Raw genomic sequence first — 6,972 nt, 5'->3', positions numbered from 1 at the left:
TGGACATTAGCGCTTAGTAGCATTAGCGCTAGCAGGTTTTCTCCCCAGAGCACAGAGAAGAGCACTGATATTTGTGATGGCAGCACTGCTGTCAAGGTGCTTGTACAGCTCATTCCGGACCTCCTGCAGCTTCTTCACGTTCTCCTTGTTGGACCGAGGCAGCGTGGCCTGAATGCAGAGGGGCAGGCCGGACCTGCAGGTCGGACGGCAGCGGCCTACACGGTATACATGTATCAAAGTGCTTTGCAGAATCTAAATATTCTACATGTATTGAAATGCTATTGAAAAGATCAGAGGCTAAATCAAGCTTCCCTGGGGCTTGACTCTGTTTTTTTTTCTTTTTTGAAAGAATACTGGACATTCCAGCTCAGGGCATTGTAGTGCGATGCCTTGGCCTGAAGATAGGTGGCGATCTGTGTGACTTGCTGCCCAGCGCAGGAGAAAATAGACAGCCCATCAGAGGCCGAGACACCATGACACGATTTAGTAACTATGGCCAAAAGAGGCTGCACCATCGTGGACGTGCCCCTGCGGACTCACCTTGGAGATTTTGACCGTCGAGACTGTGTGATGGGATACTTCACCATGTCCCATTGAAACCTTGATATGTAGGTTACCAAATCCGCTGGAATGAGAAGAGGTCACATTAAAACTGCACTCATTAACCTTACCTGAAAGTCCCTCGTTACACCAACGTGAAACTGAAAGTGAAACAATTAACACATATATACTGTATCAATTAGATTAAAATATTTGATCTAGTTAGTAAAATAAGTTTGTACTGGTTTAAATACTAATTTCAGACCCATGATCCCAACACAATCCCTTGTAGCCAAGAAGCCTGAGGATCTCCACTACTCTGTGGATGGTCACGCTCACCTCTACTGGTAAGCAGGTTCTCCTGGACGTTGTCCCAACAAGGCAATGTACTGGGCAACCTTCCTCACCACACTGCAGACAGATCAGCGTCGTCAGCACACAAGTACAGAGATACGTACTCAAAACCCACAATCAGCCCAGGACAAATGACGATGCTCTAAATGCACATGATGCTTCTTGAGAACATCTGCAGTGAAGTGTCATATACCACTGACAGTATGGAGCAGTGATGACTGTGTCCCTAGATAAAGTGAAAATGGATCAATCTGACTCGAAATCAAACTGCCGTGTTGGACAGTTAAGCCCCGAGGCCGCTTGCCCCCCCCCCTTGGAGACATACGCTCTAAATCACGACCTAGCGGGTGGATTGACACCAGCGTTTCACAAGTGACCTCTCAACGAAAGAGCCAGCTCATCCAAACCTCATCCAAACATCCAACAGGCCACCCGAGACATATAGGGATCTCTGGGTACACAGCAGCATCTCTCAAAAGGATTATTAATAAAATCATTATTAATATCAGTTAGTATTGCAATATTTTTTTTGTTTTATGTCATGGATACAGGCTTCCATTGTCAAGGTCGGTCCTACACGTGGTGTTCCTTTCTGGCCCACAGAGGGTCAGAGCCCAGCCTCATCCTTTGGTTTTATTTTTCTTTTTTGTTCAGCATTGTCTTCCATGTCTTTGCTTTGTATTCCTGTTTTTGGTTTTCCCTGTTCATGCCTTGTTTGATTATGTTCTGCTTGTACTTTATAGTCTTTTCCTGGTGCCGTTAGCCTTCTGTGTTTGTTCCCTACTTCCTGCTCTTGTCAACTGTGATTTATTCCACCTGTGGCTTGTTGTTTTGCTCCTTTTTCAATTGGATGATTTTTTCTGATGGTCCACACCTGCCCTTTGTTAGTCCTCTTTATCTGTGTATTTAACTGCCTGCTTTTGTGCAGTTCCCCAGTCCTTATAGTTTGTTTCTGTGTGTAGAGACTGTGGTATCTTAGCAGCTAACCAGCAGACCGCATGGCCTAATGGATAAGGTTTCTCACTTTGGATCAGTAGGTTGTGGGTTCAAGTCCCTTTGTGGTCATGTATTTTGAGCAGTGGTGGTCTAATGGTTAGGGAAGTGCACTTGTAATTTAAAGATTGCTGGTTTGAATCCCTGACCAGCAAAGTACCACTGAGGTACTTTGCCTGAGCAAGTACTGCTCCGTAGATGGTGAATTGCCTGCCCCGTGCTATGTCACGATGTCACATATGGGTTAAATGCAGAGGACATATTTTGTTGTTGTGGTGTGTGAGCAATGATTTTCTAATTCTAGTTTTGTTCCCTGTTTTTGTTTAGTCCCCTAATGATGTTTCTTTATGGTGTCTTTTAGTTTATTTTTCCTGTTTTTGTCTTTAACTCCTCGTGATCTTTTTCATGGTTTGCCGCTTTGTTTCCAGATTTTCTTTAATAAAACCCTTTCCATAGCCGTGCCCAGCCATAACATCCATAGATTACTGGCTTTGCCTTAGAGAAATGGTGCCTTTCTCCAGTTTTCGATTAATGTCTGCTTATACATCTTGTATCACGTACTGGGAAATTACCATCAGCTCTTGCCAGGCTGGTAGCAGTTTCAGGTTAATGACTCTTGTACTATCGTGTGTGTGTGTGTGTGTGTGTGTGTATATATATATAAACTTTTGATCGGGACTGTATATACAGACACACATACTACTGCTCAAAAGTTTGGGGTCTGTTAATGTTTTCCTTGAAAACATACATGAAATGGGTTTGAATATGAAATATAGCTAAATGCATATGAAATAGTCATTGACAGAATCATTTTTTAAATTAAAATATTTGTGTCCTTTAAACTTTGCTTTCATCAAAGAGTCCTCCATTTGCAGCAATTACAGCCATATAGACCCTGGATGTTCTACATGTCAGTTTGCTGAGGTAATCTGATGAGATGCTTCTGGAAGCATGTCCCACAGGTTGGATTGGCTCGTTAGCACTTCTTACATACCATTCTGTCAAGCTGCTCCCATAACAGCTCAATGGAGCTGAGATCCGGTGACTCTGCTGGTCTCTCCATTATACACAGGAAACCAGCTGGCTGCTTCTTCCCTAAGTAGTACTTGCATAGTTTGGAGCTGTGTTTGGGTCAATGTCCCGTTGTAGGACCAAATTGGCTGCACATAAACGGCTTCCACAGAGTAGGGCATAGCACGGCAAAATGGAGTGACAGCCTTCCTTCTTTAAAATCCCTTTGACCCAGTACAAATCTCCCACTTTGCCATCACCAATGCAACCCCAGACTCTCATTTTCCCTCCACCATGCTTGACAGATCCTGATTGTCATCCAGCATCTTTTCATTTGATCAGAAAATAATAAAATCCTCCAACAACGACAACACTATGCCAGATAGTTTCTGGTTATGACTAGATTAAGTGTGAATGTGTTATTCCACACACAGTCATTAACATGTGAGATCATGGACAGTCCTCTCATTAAGAAGAGAGACTTAAGATTATTCTTTACGGTCAAGAATGTAAGTGTTGCATTGCAGGGCCACGCCTGATAGGCTTTATGATAATGATGCAGATAATCATAAAAATACTAGATAGCTCCATAAAATAGGAATCCTATTTTGGCACGTTGCTCCTGGCTTAAACGCCTACCTAACGTAAGCTACTAGCAGCGTTGGGGTCTGTGCAGGGAGAGCGTTAACTGACTGGTTTATGGGATAGCAAACATAAAACACTGCACAATTGCAATAATGCACTCAGTAATTGAAATAAGTCAAATGTACATTAATAAATGGGTTGTCTTGCAGGCCGGGAACTGCTTAGTGTGTTAACTGCATTTCAGGTTCAGTAAAGTGGCCAGAAGTTCAGCAGGGACAATGAGGAGGATCATGAATATAAAATGAGGAGGTATAAATAATTGCGCCTGTCTTTCACAGACATCAGCAGTCCCACATTTTATACAGACCACAGCAGGCCTATCGTGGGCAGGAGAGCAACAAGTGGTGAAGATCATACAGGACACAAGCGGTTATTTTTTTAGTTAGGTTATACTTAGTTGTTAAACTTCACCCTAAATAGTGTTACTCTTATTTTAAATTATGCAATCATTATTATTTTAAAACTATTTCAAAGTCTTTCTTATATCGCATCCTTTGCCGATGTAACCATGCATGTTTGCCCATTATGATGTCGTGCGATACATCATGCACCCCTCCCTCCCCATATTAAACTCCGCCGGGGCAAATTTATCCCACCCCCACAATGTCAAGCTCTTTCCAACACCACTGTATGTGGCATACTTAACACCGTTCTCTGCATGTGATGAATGTATGCGTTGGCATGGATTTTGTGTGAGCGCTCCCTCGGTGTTAATGATGCCTAGCGGAATCCTTGACAGCATATATGTTTGTAATGTGCTATTTGCATGTGCTATTTGCAATGTGCTATTTGCATGTGCTATTTGCTTCACTAGTGCGTCGCTTTGGATGAACGCATCTGCTAAATATGTAACATCTATCTATGATGATTTTATAAGTTACTCAGTGTTGAATTAGACAAACAGATTTTGTTAATCCCAAGTGGGAAATTTTGGCACCATAGCAGCGCTTATTAGAATAGTGTATGAGTGCAAGAACAGTACAGGGAGGTCATTTGGAGAGTAAAAGTCCATGTCCTCCGGAAGTCTCTCCTGGGAACAAATCCTACATGGGAACAAAGCAAAGAATCACTAAAAAATCTTGCAGCAGCCTAGTGGTGTTTGACTTAGTACACTTAGGAGTACAGGTGCCTGGGGCAACCCATAAACATGCAACTGAAGACTACCACCTAGTGGATATAGAAGCGAACACAACAATTTTAGTTTCTACACGGCCCACTATTTTCAATGGCTCTCATCTTACAGTATTACAGAAGCACGCTCAAATCTAATTACTCACCTGAGTAGATACCAAATATATACTGAAATTCCTTTGGCATTAATTACGATAATATTTTTATCTTTGAAAATATGGACAGTATATAAAAATGGGTATTCGATGCTTAATTTCCTGACAAGGTTTTCAAGACCAATGATCATATTTTGCAAAGCATTTCTTTTATATCTGTTCAGTGCCATTTACTGTGGCAATATCTTTGGTTGTAAATAGTAAGATTAGATCGAGCAAGTCAGTGAAGTTAGCTGGCCAGAACATATAGAAAGCCTCAGAGTGAGCGGAGAGTGAGCACACACTAAAGCTGTGGCTTTAATGAGCAGACCTCATGCAGCATTGGCTGAACTCCGCCCATCAGGAAGCCATCTTAGGCAGAGGTAAAGAAACAGTGCTTATTCTGTAAAGCTTAAAAAAGCAATTTTTTCAGTTATTTCTTAATTTGTTCTTGCTATTGTATGCAAGTTCTATGCATGTATAATTAACTGCACACTTGCTGACAAAAAAAGAAAATAAAGAAATGAAATTCAAATTTACAATACTGAATACTCATGCTTATGCATAGGGTGGCTATTGGTAAACTGGGACAATATTTGAAATTTTACTTACTCTCTCACTTTAAAAGTATGATCCTGGTTACAAATATTAAAACGTGCAAGAATTATTGAAAGCTCAAGAACTGAGCTTAAGTTACTCGAGTACAGTGATATAAATGGGTGTGTGGCTCGGTAGGCTAAGCCTTTGTGCCTGTGATCAGAAGGTTGCTGGTTTGAGCCCCAGCCTTGGTAGAATATTCACATGTCAATGGACCCGTGAGCAAGGCCTTTAACCCCCAGCTGCATGGGCCCAATAGGTGACCACCTTTCACTGTGATCCCAGGCTTGCTCTTGTCTGGATGTGTCTCTTAGAGATCAGGATGGGGTAAGCAAAAGCAGAACTTCCCCAAAGGGATCAATACAGTATTATTCTATTCTAGATATAGTGTATCAGTGTTCCAGTTCACCCTTTGTCCTACTTAACCAATATTCACCCCGAATAATATTGCAACTTTGGGCCTTTGAAGAGACAAATTAGGAGAACAGTGTGACTTTCCGCACAGCTTTTCATGCTTATTGTCTAGTGGGGGGGCTGTTTATCAGGTGCTGCCAGCATTCAGCCCTTGGCCAAAGCTGTCAGTGTGAGCAGCGTGATCAGGCAGCAGCCAGCCATGGGGAGCAGGAGGCTGCCTTACTCAGTGACTGCTGTGCTGCAGCTGCTCTCTAAACCCATTTCACTTCCATCCATCCATCCATCTCCTGTAACTACTTATCAGTTATCTGAAGATTAAATAAGTTGATGCTGGGGGATTGCCATTTCTCCTGTTAAAAGCACTGTCTAAACTGAGGTTTAAGCTGGTAGCTCGTGGGAGTTCAACTTACTCATAAATGTTCTGAGGGCAGATGGAAAGATGATTGGTTCAGAGAGATAACCAATCAGATTGCAGAGGAAGTGGGTCCAAACAAGAAGCCTGCATCTGATTGGTTGGTCTCACCTCCTCTAGTTGCTTGGACCCACCTCCTCTACAGTGTGATTGAATATCTCCTTGAACCAATCATTTGTTTGTTCTGCCCTCAGAACATTTTTGTGTAAGAAAAACTCTCACGAGCAAGCTGGTGGCCCTCTGCTTCCAAACATGAGGCTGTAGATTAGTTTCAAAGACGTAGATTACTAAAACTGATCTCATTCTATTTTTTCTCTCCATATTGAACAGTACAACTTAAGAATTGATTTAAGAATTTTTACTCGCAAGTTTTGGCATCTGCCAAAATTTGGACTGGGATGTTTTTGTAATTATTATACAAACATACAAATTATACAAATTTGTATACAAATTAAAATCCTCTCATTTACAGAAGGATAGATAGATAGATAGATAGATAGATAGATAGATAGATAGATAGATAGATTCTCTGTAGTCTGGACATCGAAAATATTTATTTTGATATCTGAAATAAATATTTCACGTAATATAGGCCTCCATTACTGCGGATAATGAAAACTTCCTTATATAAGAGCAATCAACGCCAGATTCTCATTCTTTTATACAGCGCAAAAGTTAAAATATTACACAGATTATACACATAATTTATAACTGCGCAACATCTTTAAAAACTTTGCCCTA

The 6,972-nt window shown here is 41.4% G+C and overlaps 1 long non-coding RNA gene across 1 annotated transcript; it reads right to left on the bottom strand.

Moving 5' to 3' along the window:
- Nucleotides 1-480: 480 nt before the first annotated feature.
- LOC111848240 (uncharacterized) lies at nucleotides 481-1,692 on the bottom strand. The gene is made up of 3 exons (XR_002839259.2): nucleotides 1,472-1,692; nucleotides 880-951; nucleotides 481-625 (listed from the first exon to the last, which is right to left on the bottom strand). It is a non-coding gene; the product is annotated as an uncharacterized lncRNA (long non-coding RNA).
- Nucleotides 1,693-6,972: the final 5,280 nt, after the last annotated feature.

Source organism: Paramormyrops kingsleyae, chromosome 23 (genome assembly GCF_048594095.1).
Source record: "Paramormyrops kingsleyae isolate MSU_618 chromosome 23, PKINGS_0.4, whole genome shotgun sequence".
NCBI lineage: Eukaryota > Metazoa > Chordata > Actinopteri > Osteoglossiformes > Mormyridae > Paramormyrops > Paramormyrops kingsleyae.
Note: the sequence above shows the minus strand (reverse complement) of the source record. Positions and strands in the feature narration are given on the sequence as shown.